The 27,230-nt window shown below is 50.6% G+C and overlaps 1 protein-coding gene across 1 annotated transcript in view; it reads left to right on the top strand.

Annotated features, from left to right (window-relative positions):
- Positions 1-10,957: 10,957 nt before the first annotated feature.
- LOC147091057 (transmembrane protein 217-like) overlaps positions 10,958-27,230 on the top strand; it is a 31,159-nt gene continuing 14,886 nt past the window's right edge. The window contains exon 1 of the mRNA XM_085977512.1: positions 10,958-11,108. The gene's annotated coding sequence lies outside the window, so the exon portion shown is untranslated. The remainder of the gene's footprint in view (positions 11,109-27,230) is intronic.

The following is a 27,230-nucleotide window of genomic DNA, read 5'->3' as shown; positions in this document are numbered from 1 at the left end:
GCAATCTAGTGAGCACCTGCTCCAGGTTGGCAAGGTGATCACTGTCATTTTCGCCCGTGACCAGGATGTCATCCAAATAACACTGGGTCCCTGGGATCCCTTGCAGGACTTGTTCCATTGTCCTCTGCCAAATAGCCGGAGCTGATGCTACCCCGAATACCAGCCAGTTGTATTGGTAGAGACCTTTATGGGTGTTGATTGTGAGGTATTTTTTTGGTGCTTCTACCTCCATTTGCAGATACGCCTGGGCCAGATCAATCTTAGTGAAGCGTTTCCCTCCAGATAGCGAGGCGAAAATATCTTCAATCCGTGGAAGTGGATATTGTACGGTGTGAAGGACCGGGTTCACTGTTACCTTAAAGTCCCCACAGATGCGAACCTTCTTTGGTTCCCCAGACGTGCTGCTCAACGACTTTTTTATCACAGGGACGATGGGTGTAGCCCACTCGCTCCAGTCTACCTTGGACAGTACACCTGAATGTTCCAGACTCTACAGCTCTGCTTCGACGGCTGGGCGGATCGCATAAGGTACCGGTCTGGCCTTAAAAAAATTTTGGGCTTGCGTTTTCTTCAATTTTAATCGTCGCTGTCATGCCTTTTAGTGTTCCGAGTCCTTGCTGGAACACTTCTTTCGCATCAGTTAGGATCTTTGACAGTCGCCCAGGTGTGACGTCGTCATCCTTTTTGTCAGCCACAGTCAGTGCCTGTATGGAATGCCAATCCAGTTGTATTTTCCGGATCCATTCACGTCCCAGTAATGGTGGTCCTCCATCTTGCAATACATACAGGTCTAGTTTTGGTGTTTCCTTACCGTTATATATAACAGTCACCCTTATTTTTCCTTTGGGTAGACTTTTTGCCCCGTGTACGTCTTCAAAATAAATTTTGTGTCTCTCAAGGGTATGTGTGAGAATAGCCGCTCGTAGTCCCATCAGTTTATGACTGTTAGGGCTGATCCTGTGTCCAATTCCATCTTTACCTGGACTCCTGCTATCTTGAGAGTGACCCAAATGGTTCGGTGATCCTCCGTTGTGATCACATTATGTAGTTTCAGACAACTCAGTTCCCTGCTTTCGGAGTCGTTATCACTCTTTTGTTCGTCTGAACTATTCTCCGTCATCTTATGTACCTTCTGGTACTTTCCTTTGGTAGGTTTCTCATTGCTGGTTTTCTTTCCCGACCTGCAGACTCGTGCTATGTGTCCTACTTTTCCACACTGTCTGCACACTTTGTCTTTGAACCAGCAATCATTCTGGTCGTGTGTTGTTCTGCCGCAGCGATAGCACTTCTCTGTTCCATATGACATTTCGTTTGTGCCATATTCTTGTGGTCTCTGTTGTATCTCTGCAGCGCCTCGTGCTGCTGCTTCATATGATACCGCAATGCTGAAAGCCTTTTCTAGCGTAAGGTCCTTTTCAGATAAAAGCCGTTTCTGGGTTCCTTCACTTTGAAGCCCACACACAAACTTGTCCCTTAAGGCATCTGTCAGTCCCGCTCCAAACTGGCAGTGTTTCGATAGTTTGCGCAGTTCTGTTAAATAATCAGCATTGCTTTCATCCTTATGCTGGTTCCGTTTGTGAAACTTGAATCTTTCTGCTATCAGCAGCGGTGTGGGGTTTAAATGTTCCTTTAGTATCGTTACTATGTCTTCAAAACTCTTTTCCATTGGCTTCGTTGGGGTTACTAGATTTCGTAATAAACCATACGTCTTTGTACCCATTAAATTTAACAATACCGACACTTTCTTGTCATCTGACACCCCATTTGCCTTGCAGTACACCTCTATTCGTTCGACATATGTAGTCCAATCTTCGACTTCATTGTCAAATGCGGTGATACTGCCACTCTTCGGCATTTTGGGTGTGGTTTAAAATGGCGTCTCCCAATGGCTTAAAATGGCGTCTCCCGCGCTTTCCTTCCTCCCCCGCTGCTGCCGACGCCGCTCCCGGCAGTTCTCGTGGCAATGGCGGCGCCCTGTAGGTTTCGCGCACTTCTCCTGCGCTGCTGCCAACGCCGCTCTCAGCGGTCCTCGTGGCAATGGCGGCGCCTCGCGGGTTTCTGCGCGTCTCTCTCCCTCTCTCCGACGCTGCTCGGCCCCTGAACACCGGCTGCGCCCTGTGCGCTCTGCCCTCTCTCTCTCTCCCCCGTCGACGCTGCTCGGCCCTTTGCTGTGCCGCTCGGTCGGGCTCTAGCCCGCCGCTGTCCGGGAAGGGTCTGCGCGCTACCTGTTGCCAGCCCGTTTCGCTGGACCACCTCGACTGGAAAGCCAAGCCTGGCTCTCGACAGCCTCCCCCACAATTCTCGAGTCTCTGCTGGATGACTGGGCGGTTGCCCATGGTCGACACCCGAGTCTCTGGCCTTGACCTCCAATCCACTGATCTCCAGGAACGAATCCCCGGGAGGTGATGCAGAGTTGCAGGTAGGTTCAAACCTGCCTCGTCGCCAATGTTACGTCCGTGTATAAGAAGACACAAACTGCGGAGAACGGTACAATAGGTGTTTACTCAACGTGGCTCAGACTGCAACTGATCTGTACAGATTACTACTCAACGTCACTGCCGGTACTACAGTATACATGAGCTGTAAAAAGTAGTTCCCCCCCCTTAAAGGTACATACATTACAAGTGGCAACTCAAATCTGCCCAGCAACAGACAGTGGCATCTCAAATCTGCCCAGCAACAGGGAGTGGCAGCTCAAATCTGCCCAGCAACAGGGAGTGGCAACTCAAATCCGCCCAGCAACAGGGAGTGGCATCTCAAATCTGCCCAGCAACAGAGAGTGGCATCTCAAATCTGCCCAGCAGCAGGGAGTGGCATCTCAAATCTGCCCAACAACAGAGAGTGGCATCTCAAATCAACCCATCAACAGAGAGTGGCGTCTCAAATCTACCCAGCAACAGAGAGTGGCATCTCAAATGTACCCCGCAACAGAGAGTGATGCACCAGTGTTTGTGGTTGCCAATTCTACTTCGACGCGTTCCCGGAGGTTTCATCACATGACCCTCCCGCCACCACCCCCCCCCCCACCCCACCTTCGCCAATATTGTTATAACTAATAAACAAAAGGATTCAGAGAAATTGAGACAAAAACACACCATATTTTTTAATGCCCCTATGGTTATTCTCCTGGGTTGCTCGTATCAGGAGACTCCGGGACGATCTTGAAGGGTGGGTGACCCTAAAAATGTGAGACTTAAAATCTACCCTGCAACAACAACAACAACAACTTGCATTTATATAGCACCTTTAACGTACTAAATCGTCCCACGGCATTTTATAAGAGCGATTATCCGACTCAATTTGAGCCTGAGCCACATAAGGAGACACTGGGGCAGGTGACCAAAAGCTTGGTCAAAGAGGTAGGTTTTAAGGAGCGTCTTAAAGGAGGAGAGAGAGAAGCGGAGAGGTTTAGGGAGGGAATTCCAGAACTTAGGTCCTCAGCAGTTGAAGGCACGGCCGAATTTGAAAACAAGGATGAGAATTTTAAAATCGAGGCGTTGCTCAACTGGGAGCCAATGTCGGTCAGCGAGCACAGGGCGATAGGTGAACGGGACTTAGGACGGTGCGAGTGAGGATACGGGCAGCAGAGTTTTGGTTGAGCTTAAGTTTATGGAGAAAAGAAAGACTTGCATTTATATAGTGCCTTTCACGACCACCAGACGTCTCATATAAACATAGAAACATAGAAGATAGGAGCAGGAGTAGGCCATTTGGCCCCTCGAGCCTGCTCCGCCATTCAATGAGATCATGGCTGATCATCCAAACTCAGTACCCTGTCCCTGCCTTCTCCCCATATCCCTTGATCCCTTTAGCCTTAAGAAATATATCTAACTCCTTCTTGAATATATTTAATGAATTGGCCTCTACTGCCTTCTGTGGCAGAGAATTCCACAGGTTCACCACTCTCTCTGGGTGAAGTAATTCCTCCTCATCTCTGTCCTAAATGGCTTACCCCTTATCCTTAGACTGTGACCCCTGTTTCTGGACTCCCTGACCATTGGGAACATCCTTCCTGCATCTAGTCCGGTGGCAGTGAGTCAGGAGCAGCCCGACTAGAGTGGGCTTGTGTGGGAACACAGCATCGGCGGCAGTTCAAACCGGTGGCAGTGAGTCAGGAGCAGCCCGACCAGAGCGGGCCTGTGTGGGAACACAGCATCGGCGGCAGTTCAAACCGGTGGCAGTGAGTCAGGAGCAGCCCGACTAGAGCGGGCCTGTGTGGGAACACAGCATCGGCGGCAGTTCAAACTGGTGGCAGTGAGTCAGGAGCAGCCCGACCAATTCAACAGCAGGGGAGAGAGGTAAAAAGTAATCAAAGTGTGACGTCACCAGGAAGCAGGTAAGTGTTTGGTTGGTGAGTATATCTCTTTTTTTTTAAACTTTAACTCTGGTTTATAGTTTCTAAGGTCTCTCTGGTGTAGCAGGGACTGTTGGTAAACCAGTTAACTGTAGTGTAATTAGTGGGATTGATTGATTTAATTTAAATTCAATTAATTAAAGGGTAAGTCATGGCAGGACAGCCGGGCCCCGTGATCTGCTCCTCCTGCGATATGTGGGAACTCAGGGACACTTCCGGTGTCCCTGGCAACTACATGTGCAGGAAGTACATCCAGCTGCAGCTACTGACAGACCGCATTGCGGCGCTGGAGCTGCGATTGGACACATACTGGAGCATTCACGATGCTCAGGACAACGTGAATAGCACATTTACGGAGTTGGACACACGGCAGGTAGAGGTTGGACAGGAAGAAAGGGAACGGGTGACCAACAGGCAGAGTACTAGGCGCAGGCAGGTAGTGCAGGGGTCCCCTGTGGCCACCCCCCTCTCCAACAGATACACCACTTTGAGTACTGTTGGGGGGGATGGCTTATCAGAGGAAGGCAGCAGCAGCCAACTTCCTGGCACCAGGGGTGGCTCTGCTGCACAGAATGGGAGGAAAAAGAGGGGTAGAGCTATAGTAATAGGGGATTCAATTGTAAGGGGAATAGATAGGCGTTTCTGCGGCCGCAAACGAGACTCCAGGATGGTGTGTTGCCTCCCTGGTGCAAGGGTTAAGGATGTCTCCGAGCGACTCCAGAACATCTTGGAAGGGGAGGGTGAACAGCCAGTTGTCGTGGTGCATATAGGCACCAACGATATAGGTAAAAAGTGGGATGAGGTCCTAAAAGCGGAGTATAGGGAGTTAGGAGATAAATTAAAAAACAGGACCTCAAAGGTAGTAATCTCAGGATTGCTACCAGTGCCACGTGCTAGTCAGAGTAGAAATAGAAGGATACTTCAGATGAATACGTGGCTAGAGGAATGGTGCCAGGGGGAGGGATTCAAGTTCCTGGGACATTGGAACCGGTTCTGGGGGAGGTGGGACCAGTTCAAACCGGACGGTCTGCACCTGGGCAGGGCTGGAACCAATGTCCTAGGGGGAGTGTTTGCTAGTGCTGTGGGGGAGGGTTTAAACTAAAATGGCAGGGGGTTGGGAACCTGAGCAGGGAGACAGAGGAAAGGGAAACAAGGATAAAAGCAAAAGATAAGAAGGAGAAAAACAAAAGTGGCAGTCAGAGAAATCAATGGTTTAAATCAAACATGGCCACAGTAAATAATAATTCTAATAGGTCTAAGAGCGTTAAAAAAACAAGCCTGAAGGCTTTGTGTCTTAATGCAAGGAGCATTTGTAATAAGGTGGATGAATTGGCTGCGCAAATAGAAGTAAACAAATACAATTTGTTTGGGATTACGGAAACGTGGCTCAAGGAAGGCCAGGACTGGGAACTCAACATCCAGGGGTATTCGATATTCAGGAAAGATAGGCAAAAAGGAAAGGGAGGTGGGGTAGCATTACTGGTTAAAGAAGGGATTAACACAATTGTAATGAAGGATATTAGCTCTGATGAGGTGGAATCTGTATGGGTAGAATTGAGAAATACTAAGGGGAAAAAAACGTTAGTGGGAGTGGTTTATAGACCTCCAAACAGTAAGGCGGAGGTTGGGGATGGCATTCAAAGAGAAATTAAAGAAGCATGCAATAAGGGCACAGCAGTCATCATGGGTGACTTTAATCTACATATAGATTGGGCCAACCAAATGAGTAACAATACTGTGGAGGAGGAATTCCTGGAGTGTTTACGGGATGGTTTCCTGGACCAATATGTCGAGGAACCAACCAGAGATCAGGCCATCTTAGACTGGGTATTATGTAACGAGAAAGGATTAATTAGCAATCTTGTTGTAAGAGGCCCCTTGGGTCGGAGCGATCATAATATGATCGAATTCTTCATTAAGATGGAGAATGAAGTAGTTGACTCGGAGACTAGGGTCCTCAATTTAAATAAAGGAAACTACGATGGTCTGAGGAGCGAGTTGGGTAGGATTGATTGGGGAATGGCACTCAAAGGGTTGACGTTGGATAGGCAATGGCAAACATTCAAAGACCGAATGGATGAACTACAGAATTTGTTCATCCCAGTTTGGCATAAAAATAAAACAAAAAAGGTGACCCAACCGTGGCTAACAAGGGAAATTAGGGTTAGCATAAGGTCCAAGGAGAGGGCATATAAATTGGCCAGAAAAAGCAATAACCCTGAGGATTGGGAGCAGTTTAGGATTCAACAAAGGAGGACAAAGGGATTAATTAAGAAAGGGAAAATAGAATATGAGAGTAAGCTTGCAGAGAACATAAAAACTGACTGTAAAAGCTTTTATAGATATGTGAAGAGAAAAAGATTGGTGAAGTCAAGCGTAGGTCCCCTATAGTCAGAATCGGGGGAATTTATAATGGGGAACAAAGAAATGGCTGACCAACTAAATACATATTTTGGTTCTGTCTTCACAAAGGAGGACACAAATAACCTCCCAGAGATGCTGGGGAACATAGGGTCTGATGAAAGGGTGGAACTGAAAGAAATCAGTATTTGTAGGGAAATGGTGTTAGGAAAATTGATGGGACTGAAGGCCGATAAATCCCCAGGGCCTGATAATCTACATCCCAGGGTACTTAAGGAAGTGGCCCTAGAAATAGTAGATGCATTGCTGGTCATCTTCCAGAATTCGATAGACTCTGGAACGGTACCCATGGATTGGCGGGTAGCTAATGTTACCCCACTATTCAAAAAAGGTGGTAGAGAAAAGGCGGGGAATTATAGACCGGTAAGCTTGACATCGGTAGTGGGGAAAATGCTAGAGTCCATTATAAAAGATGTAATAGCAGAGCACTTGGAAAGCAGTGACTGGATCGGACAAAGTCAACATGGATTTACAAAAGGTAAATCATGCTTGACTAATCTACTGGAATTTTTTGAGGATGTAACTGGTAAAATAGATAAGGGAGAACCAGTGGATGTGGTGTATTTGGACTTTCAGAAGGCTTTCGATAAGGTCCCGCATAAGAGATTAGCGTGCAAAATTAAGGCACATGGGATTGGGGGCAAGGTATTGACTTGGATAGAGAACTGGTTGGCGGACAGAAAGCAAAGAGTTGGAATAAACGGGTCGTTTTCCGAGTGGCAGGCAGTGACTAGTGGGGTACCGCAAGGATCGGTCCTAGGACCCCAGCTGTTCACAATATATATTAATGATCTGGATGACGGAATTGGATGTAATATCTCCAAATTTGCAGACGACACAAAGCTGGGGGGGAGGGTATGCTGTGAGGAGGATGTCGTGAAACTCCAGCACGATTTGGACAGGTTGGGTGATTGGGCAGAAACATGGCAAATGCACTATAATGTGGATAAATGTGAGGTTATCCACTTTGGTGGCAAAAACAGGAAGGCAGATTATTATTTGAATGGTAATAGTTTGGGAGAAGGGGAAGTGCAAAGAGACCTGGGTGTTCTTGTACACCAGTCGCTGAAGGTAAGCATGCAGGTGCAGCAGGCGGTTAAGAAGGCAAATGGTATGTTGGCCTTCGTAGCAAGAGGGTTCGAGTACAAGAACAAGGATGTCTTGCTACAGTTGTACAGGACCTTGGTGAGACCACACCTTGAGTATTGTGTGCAGTTTTGGTCGCCTTACCTGAGGAAGGACGTTCTTGCCATGGAAGGAGTGCAGCGAAGACTCACCAGGCTGATACCTGGGATGGCAGGAATGATGTATGAGGAGAGATTGGGTCGATTGGGCTTATACTCACTGGAGTTTAGAAGACTGAGAGGGGATCTCATCGAAACCTATAAAATTCTGTCAGGCCTGGACAGACTAGATGCAGGAAGGATGTTTCTGATGGCTGGGGAGTCCAGGACCAGGGGTCATAGTCTAAGGATAAGGGGTAAGCCATTTAGGACTGAAATGAGGAGGAATTTCTTCACCCAGAGAGTGGTGAACCTGTGGAATTCTCTGCCACAGAGGGCGGTGGAGGCCAGTTCATTAAGTATATTCAAGAAAGAGTTGGATATATTTCTTAAGGCTAAAGGGATCAAGGGATATGGGGAGAAGGCAGGGACCGGGTACTGAATTTGGATGATCAGCCATGATCTCATTGAATGGCGGAGCAGGCTCGAAGGGCCGAATGGCCTACTCCTGCTCCTATCTTCTATGTATCTATGTAGTCTGTCTAGTCCTGTTAGAATTTTATAAGTTTCAATGAGATCCTCTCTCATTCTTCTAAACTCCAGCGAGTACAAGCCCAATCGACCCAATCTCTCCTCATACGTCATTCCTGCCATCCCAGGTATCAGTCTGGTGAATCTTCGCTGCACTCTCTCCATGGCAAGAACATCCTTCCTCAGATAAGGCGACCAAAACTGCACACAATACTCAAGGTGTGGTCTCACCAAGGTCCTGTATAACTGCAGCAAGTCCTCCTTGCTCCTGTACTCGAATTCTCTCGCTACGAAGGCCAACATACCATTTGCCTTCTTAACTGCCTGCTGCACCTGCATGCTTACCTTCAGCGACTGGTGCACAAGGACACCCAGGTCTCGTTCCCCTTTTCCCAATCTATTGCCGTTCTGATAATAATCTGTCTTCCTGTTTTTGCCACCAAAGTGGATAACCTCGCATTTATCCACATTATACTGCATCTGCCATGCATCTGCCCAATCACCCAACCTGTCCAAATCGTACTGGAGTTTCTCTGCATCCTCCTCACAGCACACATGCCCACCCAGCTTTGTGTCGTCTGCAAACTTGGAGATATTACATCTAGTTCCCTCGTCTAGATCATAGTCTCAAAGCGCTTTACAGCCAATGAGGTACTATTTGAAGTGGAGTCACTGTTGTAATGTGGGAAACGCGGCAGACAATTTGTCCCACAAACAGCAATGTGATGATGACCAGATACAGGAAACTTTGTGTTATCCGGAGGCTAACTGTCCGGCAAGCTCGAGCCACCGGCAAAAATCAGGAGCCGTTTCATTAGGTTTTTTTTCTTTTCGTTGCTTTTTTCTCAACAGTCAAGCTCTGCAAGGTCTCGCTGAAGCTGTTGCTACGCTACAGAGAGTACGGCTGACTGTTTAGAAGCTGTTGCTAAGCAACAGGGTTTGTTGCCAGATACGGAGATCAAAAGCTCCGTATGCTTCAACATTAGCGCTGGTTTGTCCAGCAGTTTTGAGGGAACGGCAACAGCTCGGTCCCGTCGGTGCCGGATAGCACAAAGTTTCCTGTAATCTGTTTTTGTGATGTTGGTTGAGGGATAAATATTGGCCAGGACACCGGGGAGAACTCCCCCTGCTCTTCTTCAAAATAGTGGCCGTGGGATCTTTTACGTCCACCTGAGAGAGCAGACGGGGCCTCGGTTTAACATCTCATCCGAAAGACGACACCTCCGACAGTGCAGCACTCCCTCAGCACTGCACTGCACTGGAGTGTCAGCCTAGCTTTACGTGCTCAAATCCCTGGAGTGTGGAAGATGTGAGGCCGGCCAGGAGTCTGTTGGAATAGTCAAGTCTAGAGGTAACAAAGGCATGGATGAGGGCTTCAGCAGCAGATGAGCTGAGGCAGAGCGGAGTCAGGTGACATTACGGAGGTGGAAATAGGCGGTCTTAGTGATGGAGCGGATATGTGGTCAACCAGTGATGCGCCAATGAATATCAAAATGAATTATCAATGAATATCAAAATCCACGACAAGTCCTTGGACAACGTGGACCACTTTCCATACCTCGGGAGCTTACTGTCAACGGGCAGACATCGACGACAAAGTCCAACACCGCCTTCAGTGTGCCAGTGCAGCCTTCGGTTGCCTGAGGAAGAGAGTGTTTGAAGACCAGGACCTCAAACCCGGCACTAAGCTCATGGTCTACAGAGCGGCAGTGATACCCGCCCTGCTGTATGCCTCAGAGACATGAACCATGTGCAGCAGGCACCTCAAAGCACTGGAGAGGTACCACCAACGCTGACTCCGCAAGATCCTGCAAATCCATTGGCAGGATAGGCGCACCAACATCAGTGTTCTTGCTCAGGCCAACATCCCCAGCATTGAGCGTGGTCAAAGCTTCGATCAGCTCCGATGGACGGGTCACATTGTCCGCATGCTCAATACGAGACTCCCAAAACAAGTGCTCTACTCGGAGCTCCAGCACGGCAAGAGAGCCCCAGGTGGGCAGAGGAAATGCTTCAAGGACACCCCCAAAGCCAAGCCCATTTGAATGTTGACTCTATTTCTCTCTCCACGGATGTTGCCTGGCCTGCTGAGTTTTTCCAGCATTTTCTGTTATTTCCCATTTGAAATTAATTGCTGGAAGAAAAATTAAGTGTGAAAAAATAGATTTAGATTTTTTTTCATTAATTATGGAGGCTGTAGGCATGAAATCAAGTGCTGATGGTTTTTGAGAGGGAAATCTGTCTCTTCCCACTGCCTCTGCCACCCACCCACCAGGGCCGCCATTTTGGGCGCCACTGCGCAGTGGGCACTGCCGGCCGGCCGGCCGTTGCCCCGGGAGACGGCTGGCCGGGGCGCGTGCGCAGTGGGCACTGCCTGCCGGCCGGCCGGCCCGTTGCCCCGGGAGACGGCGGTTGGGGCCACGTGGGCCGGCAGTGTTGTTGGAGCGGGGCACGCCGCGGGAAAATTCAAAAAACACGTCATAGAGCGCTGGGGCCGGGCTGCCATGGCGACTGAGATGGTGCAAGGCCCCCAGAGCCAGGGCCAGTCCTGCGGCAGGAGGCCACTGCACCCCTTACAGGTGTGGACACAGGTGGACCATTGGATGGCCTGGGCACAGGTGGACCATTGGATGGTCTGGGCACAGGTGGACCATTGGCCCTTTGAGCACAGGTGGACCATTGGATGGTCTGGGCACAGGTGGACCATTGGCCCTTTGAGCACAGTTGGACCATTGGATGGTCTGGGCACAGGTGGACCATTGGATGGTCTGGGCACAGGTGGACCATTGGATGGTCTGGGCACAGGTGGACCATTGGATGGTCTGGGCACATGTGGACCATTGGTCCTGTGGGCACAAGTGGACCATTGGATGGTCTGGGCACAGGTGGACCATTGGATGGTCTGGGCACAGGTGGACCATTGGATGGTCTGGGCACAGGTGGACCATTGGATGGTCTGGGCACATGTGGACCATTGGTCCTGTGGGCACAAGTGGACCATTGGATGGTCTGGGCACAGGTGGACCATTGGTCCTGTGGGCACAAGTGGACCATTGGATGGTCTGGGCACAGGTGGACCATTGGTCCTTTGGGCACAGGTGGATCATTGGATGGTCTGGGCACAGGTGGACTATTGGTCCTTTGGAGACAGGTGGACCATTGGATGGTCTGGGCACAGGTGGACCATTGGCCCTTTGGGCACAGGTGGACCATTGGGGGGCACAGGTGGAGCATTGGTCCTTTAGGCACGGGTGGACTATTGGATGGTCTGGGCAAAGGTGAACCATTGGTCCTTTGGGCACAGGTGGACTATTGGATGGTCTGGGTAAAGGTGGACCATTAGTCCTATGGGGACAGGTGGACCATTGGTCCTTTGGGGACAGGTGGACTATTGGTGGTTTGAGCAACGGTGGACCATTGGTGGATTGGGCAAAGGTGGAACCATTGGTGGTTTGGGGAAAGGTGGACCATTGGTGGTTGAGAGAAAGGTGAATTATTGGTGGTTTGGGGGCCAGATGGACAATTGATAGCCCGGGGACAGGTGGACTATTGGTAGCTTGCGCAAAGATGGACTATTGGTAGTTTGGGCACAGGTGGACCATTGGTCTTTTGTGGACGTGGACTATTGGTGGTTTGGGCAATGGTGGACTATTGGTAGTTTGTGCAAAAGTGGAGCATTGGGTGGTCTGGGCAAAGGTGGTCCATTGGGTGGTTTGGGCAAAGGTGGACCATTGGTGGTTTGGGCAAAGGTGGACCATTGGTGGTTTGGGCAAAGGTGGACCATTGGGTGGTTTGGGCAAAGGTGGACCATTGGTGGTTTGGGCAAAGGTGGACCATTGGTGGTTTGGGCAAAGGTGGACCATTGGTGGTTTGGGCAAAGTTGGACCATTGGGTGGTTTGGGCAAAGGTGGACCATTGGTGGTTTGGGCAAAGGTGGACCATTGGTGGTTTGGGCAAAGGTGGACCATTGGTGGTTTGGGCAAAGGTGGACCATTGGTGGTTTGGGCAGAGGTGGACAATGTAGTCTGGGCAACAGTGGACCATTGAGTGGTTTGGGGACAAGTGGACTATTGGCCATTTGGGGACACATGGGCCATTGGTGTGTTGGTCTGGGCAAAGGTGGACTATTGGTAGTTTGGGGTCAGGTGGACTATTGGTAGTTTGGGGTCAGGTGGACTATTGGTAGTTTGGGGTCAGGTGGACCATTGGTAGTTTGGGGTCAGGTGGACCATTGGTAGTTTGGGGTCAGGTGGACTATTGGTAGTTTGGGGTCAGGTGGACTATTGGTAGTTTGGGGTCAGGTGGACCATTGGTAGTTTGGGGTCAGGTGGACCATTGGTAGTTTGGGGTCAGGTGGACTATTGGTGGTTTGGGGTCAGGTGGACTATTGGTAGTTTGGGGTCAGGTGGACCATTGGTAGTTTGGGGTCAGGTGGACCATTGGTAGTTTGGGGTCAGGTGGACTATTGGTAGTTTGGGGTCAGGTGGACTATTGGTAGTTTGGGGTCAGGTGGACCATTGGTAGTTTGGGGTCAGGTGGACCATTGGTAGTTTGGGGTCAGGTGGACTATTGGTAGTTTGGGGTCAGGTGGACTATTGGTAGTTTGGGGTCAGGTGGACTATTGGTAGTTTGGGGTCAGGTGGACCATTGGTAGTTTGGGGTCAGGTGGACCATTGGTAGTTTGGGGTCAGGTGGACCATTGGTAGTTTGGGGTCAGGTGGACTATTGGTAGTTTGGGGTCAGGTGGACTATTGGTAGTTTGGGGTCAGGTGGACTATTGGTAGTTTGGGGTCAGGTGGACTATTGGTAGTTTGGGGTCAGGTGGACTATTGGTAGTTTGGGGTCAGGTGGACTATTGGTAGTTTGGGGTCAGGTGGACTATTGGTAGTTTGGGGTCAGGTGGACCATTGGTAGTTTGGGGTCAGGTGGACCATTGGTAGTTTGGGGTCAGGTGGACCATTGGTAGTTTGGGGTCAGGTGGACCATTGGTAGTTTGGGGTCAGGTGGACCATTGGTAGTTTGGGGTCAGGTGGACCATTGGTAGTTTGGGGTCAGGTGGACTATTGGTAGTTTGGGGTCAGGTGGACTATTGGTAGTTGGGGTCAGGTGGACTATTGGTAGTTTGGGGTCAGGTGGACTATTGGTAGTTTGGGGTCAGGTGGACTATTGGTAGTTTGGGGTCAGGTGGACTATTGGTAGTTTGGGGTCAGGTGGACTATTGGTGGTTTGGGGTCAGGTGGACCATTGGTAGTTTGGGGTCAGGTGGACCATTGGTAGTTTGGGGTCAGGTGGACCATTGGTAGTTTGGGGTCAGGTGGACTATTGGTAGTTTGGGGTCAGGTGGACCATTGGTAGTTTGGGGTCAGGTGGACCATTGGTAGTTTGGGGTCAGGTGGACTATTGGTAGTTTGGGGTCAGGTGGACTATTGGTAGTTTGGGGTAAGGTGGACCATTGGTAGTTTGGGGTCAGGTGGACTATTGGTAGTTTGGGGTCAGGTGGACTATTGGTAGTTTGGGGTCAGGTGGACTATTGGTAGTTTGGGGTCAGGTGGACTATTGGTAGTTTGGGGTCAGGTGGACTATTGGTAGTTTGGGGTCAGGTGGACTATTGGTAGTTTGGGGTCAGGTGGACTATTGGTAGTTTGGGGTCAGGTGGACTATTGGTAGTTTGGGGTCAGGTGGACTATTGGTAGTTTCGGGTCAGGTGGACTATTGGTAGTTTGGGTTCAGGTGGACTATTGGTAGTTTAGGGTCAGGTGGACCATTGGTAGTTTGGGGTCAGGTGGACCATTGGTAGTTTGGGGTCAGGTGGACCATTGGTAGTTTGGGGTCAGGTGGACCATTGGTAGTTTGGGGTCAGGTGGACCATTGGTAGTTTGGGGTCAGGTGGACTATTGGTAGTTTGGGGTCAGGTGGACTATTGGTAGTTTGGGGTCAGGTGGACTATTGGTAGTTTGGGGTCAGGTGGACCATTGGTAGTTTGGGGTCAGGTGGACTATTGGTAGTTTGGGGTCAGGTGGACTATTGGTAGTTTGGGGTCAGGTGGACTATTGGTAGTTTGGGGTCAGGTGGACTATTGGTAGTTTGGGGTCAGGTGGACCATTGGTAGTTTGGGGTCAGGTGGACTATTGGTGGTTTGGGGTCAGGTGGACAATTGGTGGTTTGGGGTCAGGTGGACTATTGGTAGTTTGGGGTCAGGTGGACTATTGGTAGTTTGGGGTCAGGTGGACTATTGGTAGTTTGGGGTCAGGTGGACCATTGGTAGTTTGGGGTCAGGTGGACCATTGGTAGTTTGGGGTCAGGTGGACTATTGGTAGTTGGGGTCAGGTGGACCATTGGTAGTTTGGGGTCAGGTGGACCATTGGTAGTTTGGGGTCAGGTGGACTATTGGTAGTTTGGGGTCAGGTGGACTATTGGTAGTTTGGGGTCAGGTGGACCATTGGTAGTTTGGGGTCAGGTGGACTATTGGTAGTTTGGGGTCAGGTGGACTATTGGTAGTTTGGGGTCAGGTGGACCATTGGTAGTTTGGGGACAAGTGGACTATTGGTAGTTTGGGGTCAGGTGGACTATTGGTAGTTTGGGGTCAGGTGGACCATTGGTAGTTTGGGGTCAGGTGGACCATTGGTAGTTTGGGGTCAGGTGGACTATTGGTAGTTTGGGGTCAGGTGGACTATTGGTAGTTTGGGGTCAGGTGGACTATTGGTAGTTTGGGGTCAGGTGGACTATTGGTAGTTTGGGGTCAGGTGGACCATTGTTAGTTTGGGGTCAGGTGGACTATTGGTAGTTTGGGGTCAGGTGGACCATTGGTAGTTTGGGGTCAGGTGGACTATTGGTAGTTTGGGGTCAGGTGGACCATTGGTAGTTTGGGGTCAGGTGGACCATTGGTAGTTTGGGGACAGGTGGACCATTGGTAGTTTGGGTCAGGTGGACTATTGGTAGTTTGGGGTCAGGTGGACTATTGGTAGTTGGGGTCAGGTGGACTATTGGTAGTTTGGGGTCAGGTGGACTATTGGTAGTTTGGGCCCAGGTGGACTATTGGTAGTTTGGGGTCAGGTGGACTATTGGTAGTTTGGGGTCAGGTGGACCATTGGTAGTTTGGGGTCAGGTGGACCATTGGTAGTTTGGGGTCAGGTGGACCATTGGTAGTTTGGGGTCAGGTGGACCATTGGTAGTTTGGGGTCAGGTGGACCATTGGTAGTTTGGGGTCAGGTGGACTATTGGTAGTTTGGGGTCAGGTGGACCATTGGTAGTTTGGGGTCAGGTGGACTATTGGTAGTTTGGGGTCAGGTGGACTATTGGTAGTTTGGGGTCAGGTGGACCATTGGTAGTTTGGGGTCAGGTGGACCATTGGTAGTTTGGGGTCAGGTGGACCATTGGTAGTTTGGGGTCAGGTGGACTATTGGTAGTTTGGGGTCAGGTGGACTATTGGTAGTTTGGGGTCAGGTGGACTATTGGTAGTTTGGGGTCAGGTGGACTATTGGTAGTTTGGGGTCAGGTGGACTATTGGTAGTTTGGGGTCAGGTGGACTATTGGTAGTTTGGGGTCAGGTGGACTATTGGTAGTTTGGGGTCAGGTGGACCATTGGTAGTTTGGGGTCAGGTGGACCATTGGTAGTTTGGGGTCAGGTGGACCATTGGTAGTTTGGGTCAGGTGGACCATTGGTAGTTTGGGGTCAGGTGGACTATTGGTAGTTTGGGGTCAGGTGGACTATTGGTAGTTTGGGGTCAGGTGGACTATTGGTAGTTTGGGGTCAGGTGGACTATTGGTAGTTGGGGTCAGGTGGACTATTGGTAGTTTGGGGTCAGGTGGACTATTGGTAGTTTGGGGTCAGGTGGACTATTGGTAGTTTGGGGTCAGGTGGACTATTGGTAGTTTGGGGTCAGGTGGACCATTGGTAGTTTGGGGTCAGGTGGACCATTGGTAGTTTGGGGTCAGGTGGACCATTGGTAGTTTGGGGTCAGGTGGACTATTGGTAGTTTGGGGTCAGGTGGACCATTGGTAGTTTGGGGTCAGGTGGACCATTGGTAGTTTGGGGTCAGGTGGACTATTGGTAGTTTGGGGTCAGGTGGACCATTGGTAGTTTGGGGTCAGGTGGACTATTGGTAGTTTGGGGTCAGGTGGACTATTGGTAGTTTGGGGTCAGGTGGACTATTGGTAGTTTGGGGTCAGGTGGACTATTGGTAGTTTGGGGTCAGGTGGACTATTGGTAGTTTGGGGTCAGGTGGACTATTGGTAGTTTGGGGTCAGGTGGACTATTGGTAGTTTGGGGTCAGGTGGACTATTGGTAGTTTGGGGTCAGGTGGACTATTGGTAGTTTGGGGTCAGGTGGACTATTGGTAGTTTGGGGTCAGGTGGACTATTGGTAGTTTGGGGTCAGGTGGACTATTGGTAGTTTGGGGTCAGGTGGACTATTGGTAGTTTAGGGTCAGGTGGACCATTGGTAGTTTGGGGTCTGGTGGACCATTGGTAGTTTGGGGTCAGGTGGACCATTGGTAGTTTGGGGTCAGGTGGACCATTGGTAGTTTGGGGTCAGGTGGACCATTGGTAGTTTGGGGTCAGGTGGACTATTGGTAGTTTGGGGTCAGGTGGACTATTGGTAGTTTGGGGTCAGGTGGACTATTGGTAGTTTGGGGTCAGGTGGACCATTGGTAGTTTGGGGTCAGGTGGACTATTGGTAGTTTGGGGTCAGGTGGACTATTGGTAGTTTGGGGTCAGGTGGACTATTGGTAGTTTGGGGTCAGGTGGACTATTGGTAGTTTGGGGTCAGGTGGACCATTGGTAGTTTGGGGTCAGGTGGACTATTGGTGGTTTGGGGTCAGGTGGACTATTGGTGGTTTGGGGTCAGGTGGACTATTGGTAGTTTGGGGTCAGGTGGACTATTGGTAGTTTGGGGTCAGGTGGACTATTGGTAGTTTGGGGTCAGGTGGACCATTGGTAGTTTGGGGTCAGGTGGACCATTGGTAGTTTGGGGTCAGGTGGACTATTGGTAGTTGGGGTCAGGTGGACCATTGGTAGTTTGGGGTCAGGTGGACCATTGGTAGTTTGGGGTCAGGTGGACTATTGGTAGTTTGGGGTCAGGTGGACTATTGGTAGTTTGGGGTCAGGTGGACTATTGGTAGTTTGGGGTCAGGTGGACCATTGGTAGTTTGGGGACAAGTGGACTATTGGTAGTTTGGGGTCAGGTGGACTATTGGTAGTTTGGGGTCAGGTGGACCATTGGTAGTTTGGGGTCAGGTGGACCATTGGTAGTTTGGGGTCAGGTGGACTATTGGTAGTTTGGGGTCAGGTGGACTATTGGTAGTTTGGGGTCAGGTGGACTATTGGTAGTTTGGGGTCAGGTGGACTATTGGTAGTTTGGGGTCAGGTGGACCATTGTTAGTTTGGGGTCAGGTGGACTATTGGTAGTTTGGGGTCAGGTGGACCATTGGTAGTTTGGGGTCAGGTGGACTATTGGTAGTTTGGGGTCAGGTGGACCATTGGTAGTTTGGGGTCAGGTGGACCATTGGTGGTTTGGGGTCAGGTGGACCATTGGTAGTTTGGGGACAGGTGGACCATTGGTAGTTTGGGGTCAGGTGGACTATTGGTAGTTTGGGGTCAGGTGGACTATTGGTAGTTTGGGGTCAGGTGGACTATTGGTAGTTTGGGGTCAGGTGGACCATTGGTAGTTTGGGGTCAGGTGGACTATTGGTAGTTTGGGGTCAGGTGGACTATTGGTAGTTTGGGGTCAGGTGGACTATTGGTAGTTTGGGGTCAGGTGGACCATTGGTAGTTTGGGGTCAGGTGGACCATTGGTAGTTTGGGGTCAGGTGGACTATTGGTAGTTTGGGGTCAGGTGCACCATTGGTAGTTTGGGGTCAGGTGGACCATTGGTAGTTTGGGGTCAGGTGGACTATTGGTAGTTTGGGGTCAGGTGGACTATTGGTAGTTTGGGGTCAGGTGGACCATTGGTGGTTTGGGGTCAGGTGGACTATTGGTGGTTTGGGGTCAGGTGGACTATTGGTAGTTTGGGGTCAGGTGGACTATTGGTAGTTTGGGGTCAGGTGGACTATTGGTAGTTTGGGGTCAGGTGGACTATTGGTAGTTTGGGGTCAGGTGGACGATTGGTGGTTTGGGGTCAGGTGGACTATTGGTAGTTTGGGGTCAGGTGGACTATTGGTAGTTTGGGGTCAGGTGCACTATTGGTAGTTTGGGGTCAGGTGGACTATTGGTAGTTTGGGGTCAGGTGGACTATTGGTAGTTTGGGGTCAGGTGGACTATTGGTAGTTTGGGGTCAGGTGGACTATTGGTAGTTTGGGGTCAGGTGGACTATTGGTAGTTTGGGGTCAGGTGGACCATTGGTAGTTTGGGGTCAGGTGGACTATTGGTAGTTTGGGGTCAGGTGGACTATTGGTAGTTTGGGGTCAGGTGGAGTATTGGTGGTTTGGGGTCAGGTGGACTATTGGTAGTTTGGGGTCAGGTGGACCATTCGTAGTTTGGGGTCAGGTGGACCATTGGTAGTTTGGGGTCAGGTGGACCATTGGTAGTTTGGGGTCAGGTGGACTATTGGTAGTTTGGGGTCAGGTGGACCATTGGTAGTTTGGGGTCAGGTGGACCATTGGTAGGTTTGGGGTCAGGTGGACTATTGGTGGTTTGGGGTCAGGTGGACCATTGGTAGTTTGGGGTCAGGTGGACTATTGGTAGTTTGGGGTCAGGTGGACCATTGGTAGTTTGGGGTCAGGTGGACCATTGGTAGTTTGGGGTCAGGTGGACTATTGGTAGTTTGGGGTCAGGTGGACCATTGGTAGTTTGGGGTCAGGTGGACTATTGGTAGTTTGGGGTCAGGTAGACCATTGGTAGTTTGGGGTCAGGTGGACTATTGGTAGTTTGGGGTCAGGTGGACCATTGGTAGTTTGGGGTCAGGTGGACTATTGGTAGTTTGGGGTCAGGTGGACTATTGGTAGTTTGGGGTCAGGTGGACTATTGGTAGTTTGGGGTCAGGTGGACTATTGGTAGTTTGGGGTCAGGTGGACCATTGGTAGTTTGGGGTCAGGTGGACCATTGGTAGTTTGGGGTCAGGTGGACCATTGGTAGTTTGGGGTCAGGTGGACCATTGGTAGTTTGGGGTCAGGTGGACTATTGGTAGTTTGGGGTCAGGTGGACTATTGGTAGTTTGGGGTCAGGTGGACTATTGGTAGTTTGGGGTCAGGTGGACTATTGGTAGTTTGGGGTCAGGTGGACTATTGGTAGTTTGGGGTCAGGTGGACCATTGGTAGTTTGGGGTCAGGTGGACCATTGGTAGTTTGGGGTCAGGTGGACCATTGGTAGTTTGGGGTCAGGTGGACTATTGGTAGTTTGGGGTCAGGTGGACCATTGGCAGTTTGGGGTCAGGTGGACCATTGGTAGTTTGGGGTCAGGTGGACCATTGGTAGTTTGGGGTCAGGTGGACTATTGGTAGTTTGGGGTCAGGTGGACTATTGGTAGTTTGGGGTCAGGTGGACTATTGGTAGTTTGGGGTCAGGTGGACTATTGGTAGTTTGGGGTCAGGTGGACTATTGGTGGTTTGGGGTCAGGTGGACCATTGGTAGTTTGGGGTCAGGTGGATCATTGGTAGTTTGGGGTCAGGTGGACTATTGGTAGTTTGGGGTCAGGTGGACTATTGGTGGTTTGGGGTCAGGTGGACCATTGGTAGTTTGGGGGTCAGGTGGACTATTGGTAGTTTGGGGTCAGGTGGACTGTTGGTAGTTTGGGGTCAGGTGGACTATTGGTAGTTTGGGGTCAGGTGGACTATTGGTAGTTTGGGGTCAGCTGGACTATTGGTAGTTTGGGGTCAGGTGGACTATTTGTGGTTTGGGGTCAGGTGGACTATTGGTAGTTTGGGGTCAGGTGGACCATTGGTAGTTTGGGGTCAGGTGGACTATTGGTAGTTTGGGGTCAGGTGGACTATTGGTAGTTTGGGGTCAGGTGGACCATTGGTAGTTTGGGGTCAGGTGGACTATTGGTAGTTTGGGGTCAGGTGGACTATTGGTAGTTTGGGGTCAGGTGGACTATTGGTAGTTTTGGGTCAGGTGGACTATTGGTAGTTTGGGGTCAGGTGGACCATTGGTAGTTTGGGGTCAGGTGGACTATTGGTAGTTTGGGGTCAGGTGGACCATTGGTGGTTTGGGGTCAGGTGGACTATTGGTAGTTTGGGTTCATATGGACTATTGGTAGTTTGGGGTCAGGTGGACCATTGGTAGTTTGGGGTCAGGTGGACTATTGGTGGTTTGGGGTCAGGTGGACTATTGGTAGTTTGGGGTCAGGTGGACTATTGGTGGTTTGGGGTCAGGTGGACTATTGGTAGTTTGGGGTCAGGTGGACCATTGGTAGTTTGGGGTCAGGTGGACCATTGGTAGTTTGGGGTCAGGTGGACTATTGGTAGTTTGGGGTCAGGTGGACCATTGGTAGTTTGGGGTCAGGTGGACCATTGGTAGTTTGGGGTCAGGTGGACCATTGGTAGTTTGGGGTCAGGTGGACTATTGGTAGTTTGGGGTCAGGTGGACTGTTGGTAGTTTGGGGTCAGGTGGACTATTGGTAGTTTGGGGTCAGGTGGACTATTGGTAGTTTGGGGTCAGGTGGACTATTGGTAGTTTGGGGTCAGGTGGACCATTGGTCGTTTGGGGTCAGGTGGACTATTGGTAGTTTGGGGTCAGGTGGACTATTGGTAGTTTGGGGTCAGGTGGACCATTGGTAGTTTGGGGTCAGGTGGACTATTGGTAGTTTGGGGTCAGGTGGACTATTGGTAGTTTGGGGTCAGGTGGACTATTGGTAGTTTGGGGTCAGGTGCACTATTGGTAGTTTGGGGTCAGGTGGACCATTGGTAGTTTGGGGTCAGGTGGACTATTGGTAGTGTTGGGGTCAGGTGGACCATTGGTGGTTTGGGGTCAGGTGGACTATTGGTAGTTTGGGGTCAGGTGGACTATTGGTAGTTTGGGGTCAGGTGGACCATTGGTAGTTTGGGGTCAGGTGGACTATTGGTAGTTTGTGGTCAGGTGGACTATTGGTAGTTTGGGGTCAGGTGGACTATTGGTAGTTTGGGGTCAGGTGGACTATTGGTAGTTTGGGGTCAGGTGGACTATTGGTAGTTTGGGGTCAGGTGGACTAATGGTAGTTTGGGGTCAGGTGGACTATTGGTAGTTTGGGTTCAGGTGGACTATTGGTAGTTTGGGGTCAGGTGGACTATTGGTAGTTTGGGGTCAGGTGGACCATTGGTAGTTTGGGGTCAGGTGGACTATTGGTAGTTTGGGGTCAGGTGGACTATTGGTAGTTTGGGATCAGGTGGACCATTGGTAGTTTGGGGTCAGGTGGACCATTGGTAGTTTGGGGTCAGGTGGACTATTTGTAGTTTGGGGTCAGGTGGACCATTGGTAGTTTGGGGTCAGGTGGACTATTGGTAGTTTGGGGTCAGGTGGACCATTGGTAGTTTGGGGTCAGGAGTGGACTATTGGTAGTTTGGGGTCAGGTGGACTATTGGTAGTTTGGGTCAGGGAGGTGACCATTGGTAGTTTGGGGTCAGGTGGACTATTGGTAGTTTGGGGTCAGGTGGACTATTGGTAGTTTTGGGGTCAGGTGGACTATTGGTAGTTTGGGGTCAGGTGGACTATTGGTAGTTTGGGGTCAGGTGGACTATTGGTAGTTTGGGGTCAGGTGGTCTATTGGTAGTTTGGGGTCAGGTGGACTATTGGTAGTTTGGGGTCAGGTGGACCATTGGTAGTTTGGGGTCAGGTGGACTATTGGTAGTTTGGGGTCAGGTGGACTATTGGTAGTTTGGGGTCAGGTGGACTGTTGGTAGTTTGGGGTCAGGTGGACTATTGGTAGTTTGGGGTCAGGTGGACTATTGGTAGTTTGGGGTCAGCTGGACTATTGGTAGTTTGGGGTCAGGTGGACTATTTGTGGTTTGGGGTCAGGTGGACTATTGGTAGTTTGGGGTCAGGTGGACCATTGGTAGTTTGGGGTCAGGTGGACTATTGGTAGTTTGGGGTCAGGTGGACTATTGGTCGTTTGGGGTCAGGTGGACCATTGGTAGTTTGGGGTCAGGTGGACTATTGGTAGTTTGGGGTCAGGTGGAATATTGGTAGTTTGGGGTCAGGTGGACTATTGGTAGTTTTGGGTCAGGTGGACTATTGGTAGTTTGGGGTCAGGTGGACCATTGGTAGTTTGGGGTCAGGTGGACTATTGGTAGTTTGGGGTCAGGTGGACCATTGGTGGTTTGGGGTCAGGTGGACTATTGGTAGTTTGGGTTCAGGTGGACTATTGGTAGTTTGGGGTCAGGTGGACCATTGGTAGTTTGGGGTCAGGTGGACTATTGGTGGTTTGGGGTCAGGTGGACTATTGGTAGTTTGGGGTCAGGTGGACTATTGGTAGTTTGGGGTCAGGTGGACTATTGGTAGTTTGGGGTCAGGTGGACTATTGGTAGTTTGGGGTCAGGTGGACTATTGGTAGTTTGGGGTCAGGTGGACCATTGGTAGTTTGGGGTCAGGTGGACTATTGGTAGTTTGGGGTCAGGTGGACCATTGGTAGTTTGGGGTCAGGTGGACTATTGGTAGTTTGGGGTCAGGTGGACTATTGGTAGTTTGGGGTCAGGTGGACTATTGGTAGTTTGGGGTCAGGTGGACCATTGGTAGTTTGGGGTCAGGTGGACTATTGGTAGTTTGGGGCCAGGTGGACTATTGGTAGTTTGGGGTCAGGTGGACTATTGGTAGTTTGGGGTCAGGTGGACTATTGGTAGTTTGGGGTCAGGTGGACTATTGGTAGTTTGGGGTCAGGTGGACTATTGGTAGTTTGGGGTCAGGTGGACCATTGGTAGTTTGGGGTCAGGTGGACTATTGGTAGTTTGGGGTCAGGTGGACTATTGGTAGTTTGGGGTCAGGTGGACTGTTGGTAGTTTGGGGTCAGGTGGACCGTTGGTAGTTTGGGGTCAGGTGGACCATTGGTCGTTTGGGGTCTGGTGGACTATTGGTAGTTTGGGGTCAGGTGGACTATTGGTAGTTTGGGGTCAGGTGGACTATTGGTAGTTTGGGGTCAGGTGAACCATTGGTAGTTTGGGGTCAGGTGGACCATTGGTAGTTTGGGGTCAGGTGGACTATTGGTAGTTTGGGGTCAGGTGGACCATTGGTAGTTTGGGGTCAGGTGGACTATTGGTAGTTTGGGGTCAGGTGGACCATTGGTAGTTTGGGGTCAGGTGGACCATTGGTAGTTTGGGGTCAGGTGGACCATTGGTAGTTTGGGGTCAGGTGGACTATTGGTAGTTTGGGGTCAGGTGGACTATTGGTAGTTGGGGTCAGGTGGACTATTGGTAGTTTGGGGTCAGGTGGACCATTGGTAGTTTGGGGTCAGGTGGACTATTGGTAGTTTGGGGCCAGGTGGACTATTGGTAGTTTGGGGTCAGGTGGACTATTGGTAGTTTGGGGTCAGGTGGACCATTGGTAGTTTGGGGTCAGGTGGACTATTGGTAGTTTGGGGTCAGGTGGACCATTGGTAGTTTGGGGTCAGGTGGACTATTGGTAGTTTGGGGTCAGGTGGACCATTGGTAGTTTGGGGTCAGGTGGACTATTGGTAGTTTGGGGTCAGGTGGACCATTGGTAGTTTGGGGTCAGGTGGACTATTGGTAGTTTGGGGTCAGGTGGACTATTGGTAGTTTGGGGTCAGGTGGACTATTGGTAGTTTGGGGTCAGGTGGACTATTGGTAGTTTGGGGTCAGGTGGACTATTGGTAGTTTGGGGTCAGGTGGACTATTGGTAGTTTGGGGTCAGGTGGACTATTGGTAGTTTGCGGTCAGGTGGACTATTGGTAATTTGGGGTCAGGTGGAGTATTGGTGGTTTGGGGTCAGGTGGACTATTGGTAGTTTGGGGTCAGGTGGACCATTCGTAGTTTGGGGTCAGGTGGACCATTGGTAGTTTGGGGTCAGGTGGACCATTGGTAGTTTGGGGTCAGGTGGACTATTGGTAGTTTGGGGTCAGGTGGACCATTGGTAGTTTGGGGTCAGGTGGACCATTGGTAGTTTGGGGTCAGGTGGACTATTGGTGGTTTGGGGTCAGGTGGACCATTGGTAGTTTGGGGTCAGGTGGACTATTGGTAGTTTGGGGTCAGGTGGACCATTGGTAGTTTGGGGTCAGGTGGACCATTGGTAGTTTGGGGTCAGGTGGACTATTGGTAGTTTGGGGTCAGGTGGACTATTGGTAGTTTGGGGTCAGGTGGACTATTGGTAGTTTGGGGTCAGGTGGACTATTGGTAGTTTGGGGTCAGGTGGACTATTGGTGGTTTGGGGTCAGGTGGACCATTGGTAGTTTGGGGTCAGGTGGATCATTGGTAGTTTGGGGTCAGGTGGACTATTGGTAGTTTGGGGTCAGGTGGACTATTGGTGGTTTGGGGTCAGGTGGACCATTGGTAGTTTGGGGTCAGGTGGACTATTGGTAGTTTGGGGTCAGGTGGACTGTTGGTAGTTTGGGGTCAGGTGGACTATTGGTAGTTTGGGGTCAGGTGGACTATTGGTAGTTTGGGGTCAGCTGGACTATTGGTAGTTTGGGTCAGGTGGACTATTTGTAGTTTGGGGTCAGGTGGACTATTGGTAGTTTGGGGTCAGGTGGACCATTGGTAGTTTGGGGTCAGGTGGACTATTGGTAGTTTGGGGTCAGGTGGACTATTGGTAGTTTGGGGTCAGGTGGACTATTGGTAGTTTGGGGTCAGGTGGACTATTGGTAGTTTGGGGTCAGGTGGACTATTGGTAGTTTGGGGTCAGGTGGACTATTGGTAGTTTTGGGGTCAGGTGGACTATTGGTAGTTTGGGGTCAGGTGGACCATTGGTAGTTTGGGGTCAGGTGGACTATTGGTAGTTTGGGGTCAGGTGGACCATTGGTAGTTTGGGGTCAGGTGGACTATTGGTAGTTTGGGGTCAGGTGGACCATTGGTAGTTTGGGGTCAGGTGGACTATTGGTAGTTTGGGGTCAGGTGGACTATTGGTAGTTTGGGGTCAGGTGAACCATTGGTAGTTTGGGGTCAGGTGGACCATTGGTAGTTTGGGGTCAGGTGGACCATTGGTAGTTTGGGGTCAGGTGGACCATTGGTAGTTTGGGGTCAGGTGGACTATTGGTAGTTTGGGGTCAGGTGGACCATTGGTAGTTTGGGGTCAGGTGGACTATTGGTAGTTTGGGGTCAGGTGGACCATTGGTAGTTGGGGTCAGGTGGACTATTGGTAGTTTGGGGTCAGGTGGACTATTGGTAGTTTGGGGTCAGGTGGACTATTGGTAGTTTGGGGTCAGGTGGACCATTGGTAGTTTGGGGTCAGGTGGACTATTGGTAGTTTGGGGTCAGGTGGACTATTGGTAGTTTGGGGTCAGGTGGACTATTGGTAGTTTGGGGTCAGGTGGACCATTGGTAGTTTGGGGTCAGGTGGACTATTGGTAGTTTGGGGTCAGGTGGACCATTGGTAGTTTGGGGTCAGGTGGACTATTGGTAGTTTGGGGTCAGGTGGACCATTGGTAGTTTGGGGTCAGGTGGACTATTGGTAGTTTGGGGTCAGGTGGACCATTGGTAGTTTGGGGTCAGGTGGACTATTGGTAGTTTGGGGTCAGGTGGACTATTGGTAGTTTGGGGTCAGGTGGACTATTGGTAGTTTGGGGTCAGGTGGACTATTGGTAGTTTGGGGTCAGGTGGACTATTGGTAGTTTGGGGTCAGGTGGACCATTGGTAGTTTGGGGTCAGGTGGACTATTGGTAGTTTGGGGTCAGGTGGACTATTGGTAGTTTGGGGTCAGGTGGACCATTGGTAGTTTGGGGTCAGGTGGACTATTGGTAGTTTGGGGTCAGGTGGACTATTGGTAGTTTGGGGTCAGGTGGACTATTGGTAGTTTGGGGTCAGGTGGACCATTGGTAGTTTGGGGTCAGGTGGACTATTGGTAGTTTGGGGTCAGGTGGACCATTGGTAGTTTGGGGTCAGGTGGACTATTGGTAGTTTGGGGTCAGGTGGACCATTGGTAGTTTGGGGTCAGGTGGACTATTGGTAGTTTGGGGTCAGGTGGACCATTGGTAGTTTGGGGTCAGGTGGACTATTGGTAGTTTGGGGTCAGGTGGACTATTGGTAGTTTGGGGTCAGGTGGACTATTGGTAGTTTGGGGTCAGGTGGACTATTGGTAGTTTGGGGTCAGGTGGACTATTGGGTAGTTTGGGGTCAGGTGGACTATTGGTAGTTTGGGGTCAGGTGGACTATTGGTAGTTTGGGGTCAGGTGGACTATTGGTAGTTTGGGGTCAGGTGGAGTATTGGTGGTTTGGGGTCAGGTGGACTATTGGTAGTTTGGGGTCAGGTGGACCATTCGTAGTTTGGGGTCAGGTGGACCATTGGTAGTTTGGGGTCAGGTGGACCATTGGTAGTTTGGGGTCAGGTGGACTATTGGTAGTTTGGGGTCAGGTGGACCATTGGTAGTTTGGGGTCAGGTGGACCATTGGTAGTTTGGGGTCAGGTGGACCATTGGTAGTTTGGGGTCAGGTGGACTATTGGTGGTTTGGGGTCAGGTGGACCATTGGTAGTTTGGGGTCAGGTGGACTATTGGTAGTTTGGGGTCAGGTGGACTATTGGTAGTTTGGGGTCAGGTGGACTATTGGTAGTTTGGGGTCAGGTGGACCATTGGTAGTTTGGGGTCAGGTGGACTATTGGTAGTTTGGGGTCAGGTGGACTATTGGTAGTTTGGGG

Source organism: Somniosus microcephalus, unplaced genomic scaffold (genome assembly GCF_052327205.1).
Source record: "Somniosus microcephalus isolate GS21.2 unplaced genomic scaffold, FLI_Smic_1.0 unresolved_chr4, whole genome shotgun sequence".
Lineage (NCBI taxonomy): Eukaryota > Metazoa > Chordata > Chondrichthyes > Squaliformes > Somniosidae > Somniosus > Somniosus microcephalus.
Note: the sequence above shows the minus strand (reverse complement) of the source record. Positions and strands in the feature narration are given on the sequence as shown.